Source organism: Emys orbicularis, chromosome 1 (assembly GCF_028017835.1).
Source record: "Emys orbicularis isolate rEmyOrb1 chromosome 1, rEmyOrb1.hap1, whole genome shotgun sequence".
Taxonomy (NCBI): domain Eukaryota; kingdom Metazoa; phylum Chordata; order Testudines; family Emydidae; genus Emys; species Emys orbicularis.
Genome location: NC_088683.1, coordinates 32,331,512 through 32,346,210, shown reverse-complemented (window position 1 = coordinate 32,346,210; position 14,699 = coordinate 32,331,512). Strand labels below are relative to the sequence as shown.

The window sequence follows — 14,699 nt, the reverse complement described above, 5'->3', positions numbered from 1 at the left end:
AGGAGTAATATTTTAGGAAAAATAATTACTTTCATGGAACGAAAAGAATTTTTACCAGTAAAGATTTACTTCCCTGAAAGGAGGCTTATTTATATTTACCATTACGAACATGAAAGGTGATAGTTTAAATAACACACATACAGCGTCAAAAGCAAAAAATGTAGAATTCTTAAACATTTATAAACAGCATGAATAAACACCATGGACCCTGCACACAGAATTCTGTTTTCCTAATGAAATCATCCACCTGATCAACATCATTCTCTTAGAGGCACAACAAAAGTACTTAATAGTCTAGTGACACTGCAAATATTAGTTTATATGTAAAATTTTATTAACATTCTCTCCTTTTTTCAACTTTAATTAAAATCTGATGCATCAGGAATGTTTATCTTGCATAGTTTAACTTTTTTAGAACAAAGCTTGTGGAAATGTCTGTAATTAATTCTCACAAAAGGCCCGAAAAATGGTTATCAAACAGTTAATGGAACTTTGTCATTTATACCACAGCACCAAAGAATCAAAGGAATGAAGACATACTCAAAGATGTAGAGCTAAACATCTTCTGGGGTGACCACCCTCTCTAGCGATCCAGGAATGTTATGGGTTTGAGGTCCTGACTGGGTTTGCAGAAATTGGTCATCTGATCCAGATTTGAAGAGCCTCCTTTGTCACGTAGCAGTGCACCAGACTATTGACAATTTTAGTGCCGGGGAAGCCAGCAGCTGCTTTGTGTTATGGTACTGACGGCTTCCTCCTCTTCCCTCCCATCTCTATGGTTATCATTACCATAGACAGAGTGGGCAGGGAGGATGGTGCTCCTGTATGTGTGTAGACTAGAGCCCAAGAGGAGCATGCACTAGGGGCCTGATGTAAAGCCATTTTAAGTCAATGGAAAATCTACCACTGACTTTACCAGACTTTGGATTAGGCCCTAAGTACTTCCCTCACAACTTCCCAGTCCAGCTAGGAGACAGGCAACATAGTGCATGTGCACCGTTGGAAGGGAGGGGAGGCGGATGTAAAAAGAAGACTCCAGTCTAGCTGGGCGCACCGCATGAGGGAAACCAGCTACCAGCACAGGAGTCCCTGGCTCTGAGCTAGTAGGGAAAGGCAGTGTTACATGATAAAGTACTCCTGCCCGTTCCTCTGGATTAAGTAACTCAGGAGACTGACTCAGCATAAAGGGATTCTAGCAAGAAAGAAGACAAAAGCAGAGGAAAATATATTATTTAGGACCTGAGGCTGGAGATAAAGGGAGAGGAACAGAGAAAGCAATTAATATTGTGAAGGGAAGAAGGGGGGAAAAACATCTTCTAGGGATGTTATGCTGACAAAGACTATTGCACCACAGCAAGGAGAGTGTCCCAGTTTCTCATTTCAAATATTATATTATTAGGGTTGACAACTTTCTACTCAGACAAAGCCAAACACGCTTGCCCCGCCTCCTGCCCTGCCCCTCTCCAATGCCCCACACCTTCTCCAAGGCGCCGCCCCAACTCACTCCATCCCCCCTCCCTCTGTCACTCGCTCTCCCCACCCTCACTTACTGGCTCATTTTCACTGTGTTTGCTCAGTGGGCTGGGGTACAGGAGGGGATGAGGGCTCTGGCTGGGGGTGTGGGCTCTGAGGTGGGGCCAAGAATGAGGGGTTTGGTGTGTAGGAGGGGGCTCCGGGCTGGGGGGATGAAGCCGAGGAGTTCGGAGTATGGGAGGGGGGGTCTGGGCTGAGGCAGGGGGTTGGAGTGTGGGAGGGAGTACAGGCTCTGGGTTGGGGGGGGTTCTGGGGTGGAGCCAGAAATGAGGGGTTCAGGGTGCAGGAGAGGGCTCCAGGACAGGAGAGGGATCAGGGATGGGGTGGGGGTTGGGGTGCAGGGGATGTGAGGTCTCCAGCTGGGGTGCAGGCTCTGGGGATGAGGGGTTTGGGGTGCAGGAGGGGGATCAGGGATGGGGCAGGGGGTTGGGGTGTAAGAGGGGTCAAGGGTGCAAGCTCTGGGTGGAGCTTACCTCAAGCAGCTCCCAGAAGCAGCGGTATGTCCCCCCTTCAACTCCTACATGGAGATGCGGCCATGTGGCTCTGTGCGCTGCCCCATCTGCAGGCACCGCCCCCGCAGCTCCCATTGGCCATGGTTCCCAGCCAATGGGAGCTGTGGAGCCAACAACTGGGGCAGGGGCAACGTGCAGAGCCCCCTGGCTGCCCCTACCCCTAGGAGCCGGAGGGGGGGACATGCTGCTGCTTCCGGGAGTTGCGCGGAGCCACAGCAGGCAGGGAGCCTGCCTTAGCCCCGCTGCGCTGGCAACCGGACTTTTAATGGCAACCCAGCATCCTTTTTCGGTCAAAAACTGGACACCTGGCAACCCCATATATTATGTTATGTGTGTGTATCTATCTATAAACTCTACTCTTAACACACTCTAACTTGCTGCTGCAGAATAGCAAGTACTTAGAACAAATATTGGCGAAATCTATCAACCAAGAATACTGTAAAATACTAGATGACTAATTACCATGCCCAAGACTTTTCATTTCTTGTATCTTAATGTAACATTTTATTTACCAATCTGTATCATTATCAACACTAAATAGGGATTTTCTTGTAGTGTGTTTGAGGTTGTTCCTATCCATGCAACTTCAGCCCCTAGCTTTCAATTTTCCCCAGCCAGTTCCCTGATCTTTACTATAACTTCCTTAGAGATCATAGCTGTACATACTCTCACTGATGGACCTACATCTGTTGCAGTGGTTTGTGCTTCTGTGTTTTCCTGGGTCAGAGACACAGTGCAATCTGAGAAATCTCTCAAATGGGGAGGCCCAGAAGTACATCATGCTCCAACAGACAAAAAACAGATACATTGATGCCACAGAATAACTCATCTACAAAAGGTCTTGTAGAGAAGGTTTCTGATCTTACAGGGATGGAACATATAGGAAAACTGTTGAGACCATGTGGAAGTGAAAATTGGGGAAGGAGAGATGGATCTAGTTCTGAAAAAGAACTTCCAAATAGCCCAGAAACTAACTGATGGAATTAGGTTTTAGTTAATCAGCTTTCATACACATCTCTAATACTTAGATACTTTCTACATTGAGTGCTTTAAAATACTTAACTCCAGAGAAAGAAGCATCATAAACATCATACAGGATGAGTTTTTTATACATTACAAGAAGCCAGGAATATAAAATGTAAGGTTGCTACATGAATATTGATATGACCATGTCTGTGGTATACATTAAACAACGTATGATTGGACACATGGACTGGATACATTCATCAAGAGGATGTTGAAAAATTGGAAAGGGTTCAGAAAAGAGCCAGAAGAATGATCTGAAGTCTGGAAAATGTGCCTTTTGGGAAGAGATTTAAGCAGTCCTAACTATTTAGCTTATCAAAGATAAGGTTAAGAGATGATTTGATCACAGTCTATAAGTATCTGTATGAGGAGAAGACTTCTGACAGTAGAGGGTTCTTTAATGTAGCAGACAAATATAGCAAGATCCAATGGCAAGAAGCTGAAACTACACAAATTACAGGTGAGATATTTATCCTGGTTCCAGTTCACTGGGTAAAATGGATGGAGGAGCATAAAAGGACCCTAAAAGACCTGGTTCCAGCCAGGGGAGTGTGTTCACAAGGTGCGCACTGTGGTAGACAACCCTAAGGCCATCTTCAGAGGACCTGCTTGCAAGGCCCAGTGTAGAGGGTGTGCTGGGGCATGGAAGGGCATGTCATGGGCTGGGCTGAAGCACACAGAGCTAATAGACTGGCCTCTCGGATTGTCTAAATTATGCTGGGGACTTCTCCAGCTGCTGGACCAGCCCAGGATCAGGGGTGTGTGCACACACAAGTGTGTGTTTGCATGCACGGGCAGAAAAGTGCTTAAAGCCACCATAATCCCCCACGGCATGTAATTACCAATGGCAGTGGAACAAACTACATAAACTTTAATTCGGAGAACTTCCAAATGTGGCAGAAATTTTCTACTCATCCTGAATTAGTCTATGAGAGTGCAACTCAAAAATGTGCTGCCCCAATTCTATAGCCATTCTGAGAAAATTCTTGCTAATTCATTGGGATATTTGTCCGTGTAAGGCATACAGAACAACATATCAAAGAATGGTGTGTGAGTTTATGTGCACTAAAGCGGTAGTCACTACAGACAAGTAAAAATTTCATAGTGCACATAATTGGGCACAACACTCTTCAGAGTACCAGGCTGAAAATGTATCTTGGATTAATAAAGAGGAGGGAAATACTCCATAATTACTGGGAACTTATAAAGTACTTAAAATATTGATTATAACTGCATTTATCATAAAGAAAATATTATACTGAAAAGCAAATTTTCAACCTTATTTTTAGGGTTTTTTTTTTTAAATTAAGGATCATTTCAGACTAGTGTAACCATCTGAATTCATCTCTTGCTGGTTGGGTACAATGGGTACAGGTTAGAACCCTTTTTGGAATAAACATTTTGGAAAAATGCCCAAACTTGGGTGTCCAATGTTAGGGTCCTCTATCCATATATGGGAACTTAAATAAAACTGCCCATGTTTAAGAGATGATGAGCATCCAGAGATACCCTGGAAGTAAAGGTTAAGTGCAAGTCCTCAGCATCTTTGAAAATCTGGCCACTTTTACCTACATGCCTAGAAATGGATTTAAAAGCCTCATTTTAGGCACCCAGGTTTGAAAAGATTGGCCATAGATTCAAGTATCAAGACATTTGCAAAATAACTCAGAAACATGCTGCACATAGACTTAACTTTGTTTCCCTCACCCCCCAAAATATAGATAAACTGCCCAGTAAACCTAAATATGTGCAACATGAATACTAATTTGGCAGTGTTTGCTCCGGTTACTCATAATCTTAATAGTTGTATTCTGCTTCATCTATTCCAGCAGAGAAAGTTATGATCATGGGAGACCAAAAAACGATATCCTTGGCAACTACAAGACCCAGATTCTAACTTCTAAACGCTATGATCCAGCAAGATCTTCTGCCAGCAGTGACATTGCCAATGGACCCAGGCTGTTTCTCTCTTTTTAGGAGTGGGAAAACTAGCCTGGATAAAATAATAACATAGCCAAACATTAGCCCCAAAATTTGAATCTTTGATATTTGAAAATAATAGCAAAATGTTTAACCTGTCTATAAGAGGTTTGGGTTTTTTATATAGTGCCTTTAACCTTCCTCTTAATGATATCAACAGATGTTCAGAACATAACAAAGTGGCCCAGGTTTACTACCAACTTGATATGAAGATGGGTGCGAGTCACTTAATCTCTTTGCACCTTTGTTTTCTAACCTGTAAAATGGGTATAATGATGCTTATCCACTTGTAAAGATGTCTAAGTTGAATGCAGCACTTATCATCCATAAGTGCTAAGTATAATCCTTACTACTATATAGTATTGAGAGGTAGGTAAACATGGTCAGAAAATAACTCTGTGGCAGATAATTCAAAATCCAAGTACCACTTTTTAGGGATATACGATAAAAGATATGACTGAAATAAGAGAAATACAAGAGAAATACTTTATTTAAGAAAAACATACCTTACAGTGTATGACAGAAACATTTAAATGTCACAAGATCCATATTTGGTTAAGCACAAAATGCTTGAATATCTTTGGCAATTAATTCAGCTGCTAACTTCTCAGTTAGAGAACTTTAATTACTTTATATGCTCCCATTACATAACCAAATTTTGTTCTTCTTTTCTTAACAAATCTTTGCAAATACTTTCATATGACAAATATATAGGGGAGGATTTAGTAACACTTTTATTCTGTGTATGAACTAACACAAAAAGTGTCGTTAGTATATCAACTTTAATATTCATGTAACATCCTACTGACCTCATTTTGATCAGTTTAGAGTTTAAAATCTTTCCATATCTATATGGTCTTTAAAAGGCACTCTGAATTTCCAATTCAGTAAAACTGCTGTAACTAGCATGAAAGAAAACCTCAAGGCTTAAGATAAAATGACTTGTGTTAAATTCTTGCATAAAACATATGTATCGACAGATGATATTGTTAAATAATTCTATGCTGAATATTTAAATGGGGTGACTTTTGAATCCCCTTTATAACTTATTTCTTAATCAGTCAGATTTATGAGAAAAGGTGGATAGTGTATTGGCTTTGTGATTAATTGCTTCAACCAATACATTTTTCACATCAGTTGTCTGTTTTTCATTGTTGCCCTTGAGTAAAAAATACTTTCATGTTTTTGTTTCTTTGTTGCATCTAATTAAGCTGGGAAGTTTTAAATCTCTGCCAGTTCACAGTATTCAAACCAATTATCTCATGTTCAGGAATGCCTGACTGTACCTAATTTATGTTCCTTATCCCTGAGAGGCTTGCAGTTTGAACTCAAAGCTGAGAGCCAAGAACTGAATTCTAATCCTAGTTCTATCAGTGACTCACTCTATAGGCTTGGACAAGTCACTTAACCTTTCTGCCTCAGTTTCCCCACCTGTAAAGTGTGGTTGATAATACCACATTCATAGGGTGATGAGAGGATTCATGTCTATATATAGTGCACGTGCTATGTAAGGACCAGATTGCAATACTCTTATTTCCTCCAAATACTATTTTACACTATGAGTCGTCCCATCGATTTCAAAAGGACTATTTATGGAGTAAGGTACTACTCAGCATGAGGATGTGCATCACAATTGGCCCCTAAGTCACTAAATATTGTTACTATTGCAGATTCCTTTAAATACCTTATATGCATACTATCACAGCCAAGTTGCAGTTAGAAATAAATGTGTGAGAGGCAGTTTTAATAAAACTATCTGGCTTGGACCTCTCCTTTGCTCAAGAAGTCTAGTCTTCTCCTGGGCCAGTTTGAGGAGTTTGTCCATGCCATGTCGGTAGCCTTTGATGACCCAAACTGTATGCGCACAGCTGAGGCCACCCTCCAGGTCCTGTGACAGAGAGCCCAGCCAGAGGCCAGCTATGTTGTGGACTTTCAGTGCCTGGTGGCAGAGACCAAAAGGAACTGGGCTGTTCAGCACTATCGCTTCTGGCTCCACCTGAACAAGCAGGCGCAGGTAGAACCTCAATCAGCCAGGATGCATTTATTGACCTATTAAAAATTGATGACTTGATATCAGAACGCCACCAGGAAAGAAAGAGAATGACCAACCCACGCCTGCTCCCATGACCCCGATCAGCCCACCTCCAGTACCGCCCCTTCCCATTGCCTAGACTCATGCAGGTCAACGTGGAACAGCATCATCTCCCTGATGCTGAGAAGATCCAGCACCAAGCATCAGGCCTCTGTCTTTACTGTAGGGTGTTGGGGCACTTTGCCTCTTCCTGTCCAGTAAAAGGCTGGGCTGCATCTGGGTCAGGAAAAGCCAGGATACAACTCCCAATAAAGGAGTCTAGGCTGGGCTGGTTATCTTCCCCTCAAAATCGCATGTGGCCTCCACATCTGTCCACTGGATACTCTAGTAGCAGCCCATCAACGTCTGATGTACCTTCTACCTCCACTTTTTCTGTGACATTCTGCCATGTCAGGGGTCATCTTGACAGCATTAATAGATTCTGGTGCTTCCGGCTGTTTTATTCAGATTTTGCTTGAGCTCATGAAATTTTGCTTGAGCTTGAGCTCACGGAATTCCAACCCAGTGCAAGGCTGTTGCTGACCTGGTCAAATCCTTTGACAGGTCACTCCTCTCCTAGGGTCCTCTCATGCCTGAGACATCGCCCTTACAAGTCACTACCATGAAGGAACCTCACAAAACCCTGCAGTTCCTACTGGTCCATTCCCCATATGCTCCAGTCATCCTCAGGATGACCTGGCTTACCACTCACAACCCATATATCCTCTGGAGGCTGCAGTTTTACTGACTGGGATAGAGAAAGTGAAAAGAGAGGTTCATGAGAAGGGGGGAAAACTGACCTTGATTCTGGTTGTCTGAGTTTGTAAGTTTTTCTTTGCTGAAGCTGCTTTGCTGATAAGGAGAATAATGAATTGTTATTGGCTGTTGCTAGGGAAATTGTTAGCCTGTTAGTGGCTTTTATGAGTTATATCCTCTGTCTGGAGACAATTTATAGAGTTTTATTAGAAAGTGTGCTTTGAAGCAGTCTGAGGAAGTTTTTCTTCTGCCAAGGAGCTGACACCTAAGCTCCCTAGTAGCTGGACGAAAGGCGGGCCACCGAAAGTCTGGTTTTTGATAACTCAAAACTATCTCAGACTTTGTGTAAATATAAATGTTTGGGATACTCTGAACCTATGGCTACATCATATGTGTGTGTGCGCGCTTGAGATCTAATAAAAGAGTAGTTTTAGGTAAAAGCACTATTGTTTGTACCAATCATTTATCACAGTGGTTCTCAACTGGGGATATGTGTACCCCTGGGGGTACTCAGAGGTCTTCCAGGAGGTACATCAACTCATCTTGATATTTGCCTAGTTTTACAACAGGCTACGTAAAAAGCACTAGCGAAGTTAGTACAAACTAAAATTTCATACAATGACTTATTTATATTGCTTTATATACTGCACACTGATGTAAGTACAATATTTATATTCCAATTGGTTTATTTAATAATTATATGGTAAAATGAGAAAGTACCGTAAGCAATTTTTCAGTAACAGTGTATTTTCGTGTCTGATTGTAAGCAAGTAGTTTTTAAGTAAGGTGTACCTTGAGGATCCGAAAGACAAATCAGACTCCTGAAAGGGGTACAGTAGTCCGGAAAGGTTGAGAGCCACTGATTCATCAGATGGAGGAGCTGTGTCCCTAATGATTTATTCCTGGAGAGAAACAGTTAAAATACCACTGCTTTGGGTTCTTAAAACCCTGGGTAACATATCTAGATAACATCTTTATCTTTTCTGAGAAACAGGCCCTTCACAGCCAAAATGTATGCCACGTTCTGGAGAGGCTCTGTCAAAACCACCTCTGTTGTAAACTAGAAAAATCAAATTTGTTCATAGCATGATCAAGTTCCTCAGCTACATAATATGCCAGATGGGTTAACTATGGATCCATGCAAATTGCTGAGTGATCCACTCCAAATTACATGCTTGGAGTATAACAGTTTCTTGTCTTCACCAACTTTATCATCCTGTTGAACTACAGGAGTCCCATGAGTATGAGAGTCCTGGAACAAACAATTCAATAGTTAAAAGCTATTCTAGTCAGATTCACCAATACGTTACATCCAATGGCTACATAGGTAGTACAAATTGTTTGATGTTTTGTTGCAATACTATGTACTATGACTAGGAAATGTATCAATCAATCTTAAAAAAATGCAATGTATACTACTGAAAACATAAATATGTATGTCTTTATATTTGCATTCTATTTGGATCATGGCTGAAGTCCAAGCCTTAGAACTGCAAAGAGTATTTACATTTCATAAAAACATCTATGTGGTGTTTTCCTTCTTAGATTTCTAGTTCCAGAAATGCTAGGGCCAGAAAATAATAAAGCATACTAATAATATAGCCACTTATTATTATCTTTCCAGTTACTCAGAAGATTTTTATGAATTCCTGTAAGATTCATTTACTGGACTTTTAATAATGTACCAATACAGAGCATATAAAATATTTAAGTTGAAAAACAAACTGATCCCAATTTATGGAATCCATAAGAGAATAGGAATTAGCGTTAATGTGTTTTTTATATCATGAAAGTTTGAGGGATGTAGAATTAGTCAGTAAATGGTGATGCCCCACCTTATTCAGAAGATGAATTCCATAGTAATTAATTATACTTTTACACATTTCATCACTCAACAACACTGATTAAGCCACAGAAAATGAATGACAGACTCTATGTAGGAAGATTCTTTTCTTAACAACCTCCAGTGTTTTCTGTTAATGATGCAGTATGTGTCATGCAGCATAATATTCCATGTTTTATTATGTCTTAAGGCAATTCTATTATAGTACATCACTTCTATAAGAATTGCTACTATATATATATATATATATAGAGAGAGAGAGAGAGAGAGAGAGAGAGAGAGAGAGAGAGAGAGACCAAGAATCAAATCACATAGGGAAAAAATATATTCACCAAAAAAAAAGAAAAAGAAAAAGAAAAAAAGTGTTGACTCGTGATTCTCCATCCTGACTCACTCTTCTGTTACCTCAACAATATTTATCATGACTATTCTCACATGTATTGCTTATGTACTATGATGCCTAAAAAATTCACTTTGGTTTGTGCCTATAGAATACATCCATTATGCTCTCCTGATGTGGTTATGCCATGCATGTCCCTGTGCTTTGTCTTTACTAGGAAAGGTACATGGAAGTCAGAATGGAGGAATTACCTTAGGAATATGACATTAGTGTAAAAACTAATATGAAAACAGAGGGGTGACATTTTTCTCTTCTCAGAAGCCTGGGGTGCTGAGACCTTTAGGGCCCTCTTAGCAGAATTAAATTTAAATCATTACACAATTAGGATGCCATTCATATGTCATGCTGTGTACAGAAATTTACACTTAAAATTCCCATGGTAGAGGTCTAAAGAACTTGGGTATTATGTGGCAGTGGTTGTTACACAGGCTGGGTTCCTAGGTCTGTAAACCCTCTGTCTCTTTTATGGTGGCTTCTGAGGACATTGGTGGTAAAACAGATGAAGAGGTGATCTATACCCTGTCTATGGTGTTTTCTTTTGGGGCAGGGGTATAAATATTCAGCCAGTGAAGCATTGTCCTTGAGTCTTTGAGGGAGTGGGGAGACGAGGCTGACGGTATCAAAGGGCAGATATTGGATGGTACTCTGCACCTTTCTAGAGAAACCTGAGGATTGTAACCATAAGTCTTTCCTCATAACAATGGGCATAGCCATCCTCCTAGATGCAGTATCTGCTGTGTCCACTGCAGCTTGGAAGGAAGGTTTGGCCACCAATCTGCTCTCATCTACTAAGACCTGGAAGTGGGCCCTTTCCTTCTCAGGGAGCCTGTCCTTAAATTCTATAAACTTACAATCAGTAAAATCGTATTTGGCCAAAACAGCCTGATAATTTGAGATCCTGAACTGCAGGGAGGTGGAAGAGAAGCCCTTTCTCTCTAGACGGTGGAGTCACTTGTGTCCCTTATCAGAGAAAGTAGACCTTAGGTATTGTTGCTTGGACTACTTTGTAGTCGCCAGCTCCACCAAAGAGCTAGGTGGTGGGTGAGAGAACAAAAACTCCCACTCCCTCCTTGGACAGAACAAAGTAGCACTTCTTGTTCCTTTGAGGACAAAAAGGAGGAGTGGGCCAAACCATCTTTGTCAGATCTGTGATGGCCTCTTTGATGGGGAGGACCACTTGCCTGGGATCGGAGGCCTGCAGAATGTCTAGTATACAGTGCTGAGGCTCCTGGGCGTCCTCAAGTTGAATCTATAGCTTTGCAGTCACCCTGTGCATGAGTCTTGATATTGTTTAAAGTCGTCTGTCAGAGATGGAGTAACTGCCTCATCCAATGAAGCCAATGAGATCACTCTGGAACCAGTGGACCTGACTCGCCTTCCCCTTCCAAATATTCCAACAAGGCTGATTGTGGGTGCCATGGCAATGGCAAATAGGACTCCTGCACCAGTCCTGGGTGTCTAGGATAGGGCTCCCATGATACCCAGTACTGCCAGAAGGATGAATCAACTGGTGGAGGAGGACCCCATGGCATAACATACCACCTGTGTCTTGGCCAATCATATCTGGTTGGAGGCCATAACTCCAATCTTCTGGGGTTCATGTCTCATGCCACTTCTATCCTATGCTGCAGAGGCTCCTGCGGGGCCTCAGACTCATCTGAAGAGAAAGCTGAATCCCCGGTCTCTGGCAGATTCCACGGTACTGGTGGTTGCACCTCAAGGCTGTCAGGGTGGTTGGGAGAACAACTCTGACTTACCGGGATAGCCTCTTCCTCTGGTGAATCCATGTTCCAGAATAAAGACAGTTCCAATAGGAGGAGTGAATGTGGATAAGGAAGAGCAAAGAAATTTTTTGGGAAGACTCAGGTCTCTGACCACCCAGGGGTACAAGGAGAGCCCATTGGCAGAGCCGGCAAAGCAGAGCTTCTCTGGTCACCACAGTGGTCTACTCCCTTCAGAGCCATGTCACTACCAGTACCACATCAGTTCTAGAAATGGATGGGAGCAACAGGAGCTGTTTATCCCAAGCCTTCACCATCGGAACCGATATCAGAACTGTTGGATCTGTACCCTTGTGTACCTCCTTCTCCAGTCGAGAAGATTCACTAGGGCATAAGTCCCTAGCACCTGTGCATGCCAGTTCTCCCAACTTTGACAGGGTTGTAGAAGGATCCTTTCTCTTCCAGGAAGTCTTAGATGAAGACCTCTGTCCATGAGAGTGACCTTTGCTCTAACGTAAAGCCTTTGCTTTCAGGCTTAACAGTCTTAGCTTCCATTACTAGGTTCATGCTCAGAGAGATGCTGCCCGCTTGGTAAAATCAATGTATTGGGCAAGGGGTGGGGAGTGGTCCCTAGCCTGGATGTGACTGGGGCTTCATCGCCTTCTCCAGGAGATGTTTTCTGAATCTCAATTCCCAACCCTCATGAGTTCTGGAGTAAAAAATATGATCCTCAACCAGACAGTAGAGGCAACGTTGTTGTTCGCTGCTCATCAAAATGGAGTCAGGGCAGGAAACGCAGTTTTTGATCCCTAGGCATACTCCCAGACTTCTCTGGGGGGAAAGTTCCCCAGGTGGGGAAGAAATGGGGGAAAAACACTAACTATACAATGTAAACTATACTATGACGGTTACTAAAACTACTAAAACTAGCTATATACACTATCTTACAGCAATGACGCAGTAAAAAGGGAGCTGAGGAGTGACATCTCTCGAGACAGGAGTCACGTTCACCATCTTCTGCTCAGACTTTATCTTCTTGTGTATCTCGAGAGTGTGGGTTTGGAGCATTTGAGGGCCAGTAAACCAATGGTGATGGACAACTGTTAGTTGCAGAGTATTACCACTCTCTAATAATATGATTTTTCATTGTTGTGTGACACTGATTAGGTCTGTGTAAACACCCACCATGTCAATTTCTGTATCCCAGATTCCCCACCAGGGGTGCTCCTGTATTGTTAGTAAGGATAGAGCTCTTTTTCTTACTTGACTCAGACTGATACTGTGATTTACAACAGAAATTCCAATGCTCAGCATACATAATGCACGCTTCCTAGCTACATTTCATTTGCAAACACCGCATGCAGTACATATTACTGAGTACTTGTATTTCTGTCAGAGGGATGTCATGTAGGTGTTTGTCAAATCAAAACCTGCAGTTTGTCTTTACAATGTGCTTTCTTTTTATGATTTGTGGATAGAAAGTTAAACAAAGTGAAGGCAATATATTTACACACACTTCAAAATTATGGTGTATCATTCTCAGTCATTCTAACTAAAATCCCTTTACTTTTTTCTTCTAGCCAGAAACTGTCACATTTTTCTCACTTACCTTTTAACTCAGGGTTTTCTGTATATCTTAATTTCTTTATTATTGAACAACTTCCTCTATCTAGCTGAAGTCTCTAGAGTTAGTTCCTATAAGATGAAAAAAGCCCTTGAACTTGTTGTATGCACTACCATATACAGTACATACTGTGGATACAAAGAAATTCACAATTTTAATAATATTAGTGCATCAACGAAGAGTGTTCTAATCAATGCAATTTTTTTAAATTATGTCACAGTCAGAGAGTTTACAGCCAGAAGGGGCCACCAGATCATGTAGTCTGACTTCATGTGTATCACAGGCCACCTCCACACCAAGCCCAACAACCAGAATTAGACCCAAAGTATTACAGCCAGTAGGAGACTAAACTACTGTTCGTACACAGGTACTTAACTTGTGCTACCATTAATAAGCAATACTGGGCAAATCTTGTTCCCAGCACCCTGACCAAATAATTGGGCAAGGCAGAAGGAGTCTCTGCAGAGGCAAAAGGAGGAATCCTATTTCTCACATGCTACAGAGATGCAGTGGAAAAGCTACTGCAGTCTTGAGGTGGCAGCAGGCTCCAGGCTGCATGTGCTCCTGCTCCGCTCCTATTTCTCTCCTGTAACACAACTGCCCCACATCATATAGAGTAAGCCATCTCCTACCTTGCATAGTGAAACAACCACTGCTCTGTAGTGTTTAGGGCCCTCCATACAGACATAAAAGGGGAATATGCTTGTAACCATGCTCTGGTCTGCACTACGGGTCCCATATGAGGAGAGATTAAAGAAGCTAGGACTTTTCAGCTTGGAAAAGAGGAGACTAAGGGGGGGATATGATAGAGGTATATAAAATCATGAGTGATGTGGAGAAAGTACATAAGGAAAAGTTAATTACTTATTCCCATAATACAAGAACTAGGGGTCATCAAATAAAATTAATAGGCAGCAGGTTTAAAACAAATACAAGAAAGTTCTTCTTCACACAGTGCACAGTCAACTTGTGGAACTACTTGCCTGAGGAGGTTGTGAAGGCTAGGACTAGAACAGTGTTTAAAAGAGAACTGGATAAATTCATAGAGGTTAAGTCCATTAATGGCTATTAGCCCGGATGGGTAAGGAATGGTGTCCCTAGCCTCTGTTTGTCAGAGGATGGAGATGGATGGCAGGAGAGAGAACACTTGATCATTACCTGTTAGGTCCACTCCCTCTGGGGCACCTGGCATTGGCCACTGTCGATAGACAGGATGCTGGGCTGGATGGACCT

The 14,699-nt window shown here is 42.0% G+C and overlaps 1 protein-coding gene across 1 annotated transcript in view; it reads right to left on the bottom strand.

Annotated features, from left to right (window-relative positions):
- The window catches only part of SLC2A13 (solute carrier family 2 member 13), a 358,865-nt gene that overhangs the window by 134,731 nt on the left and 209,435 nt on the right, over positions 1-14,699 (bottom strand). The gene's annotated exons all lie outside the window — the stretch shown is intronic.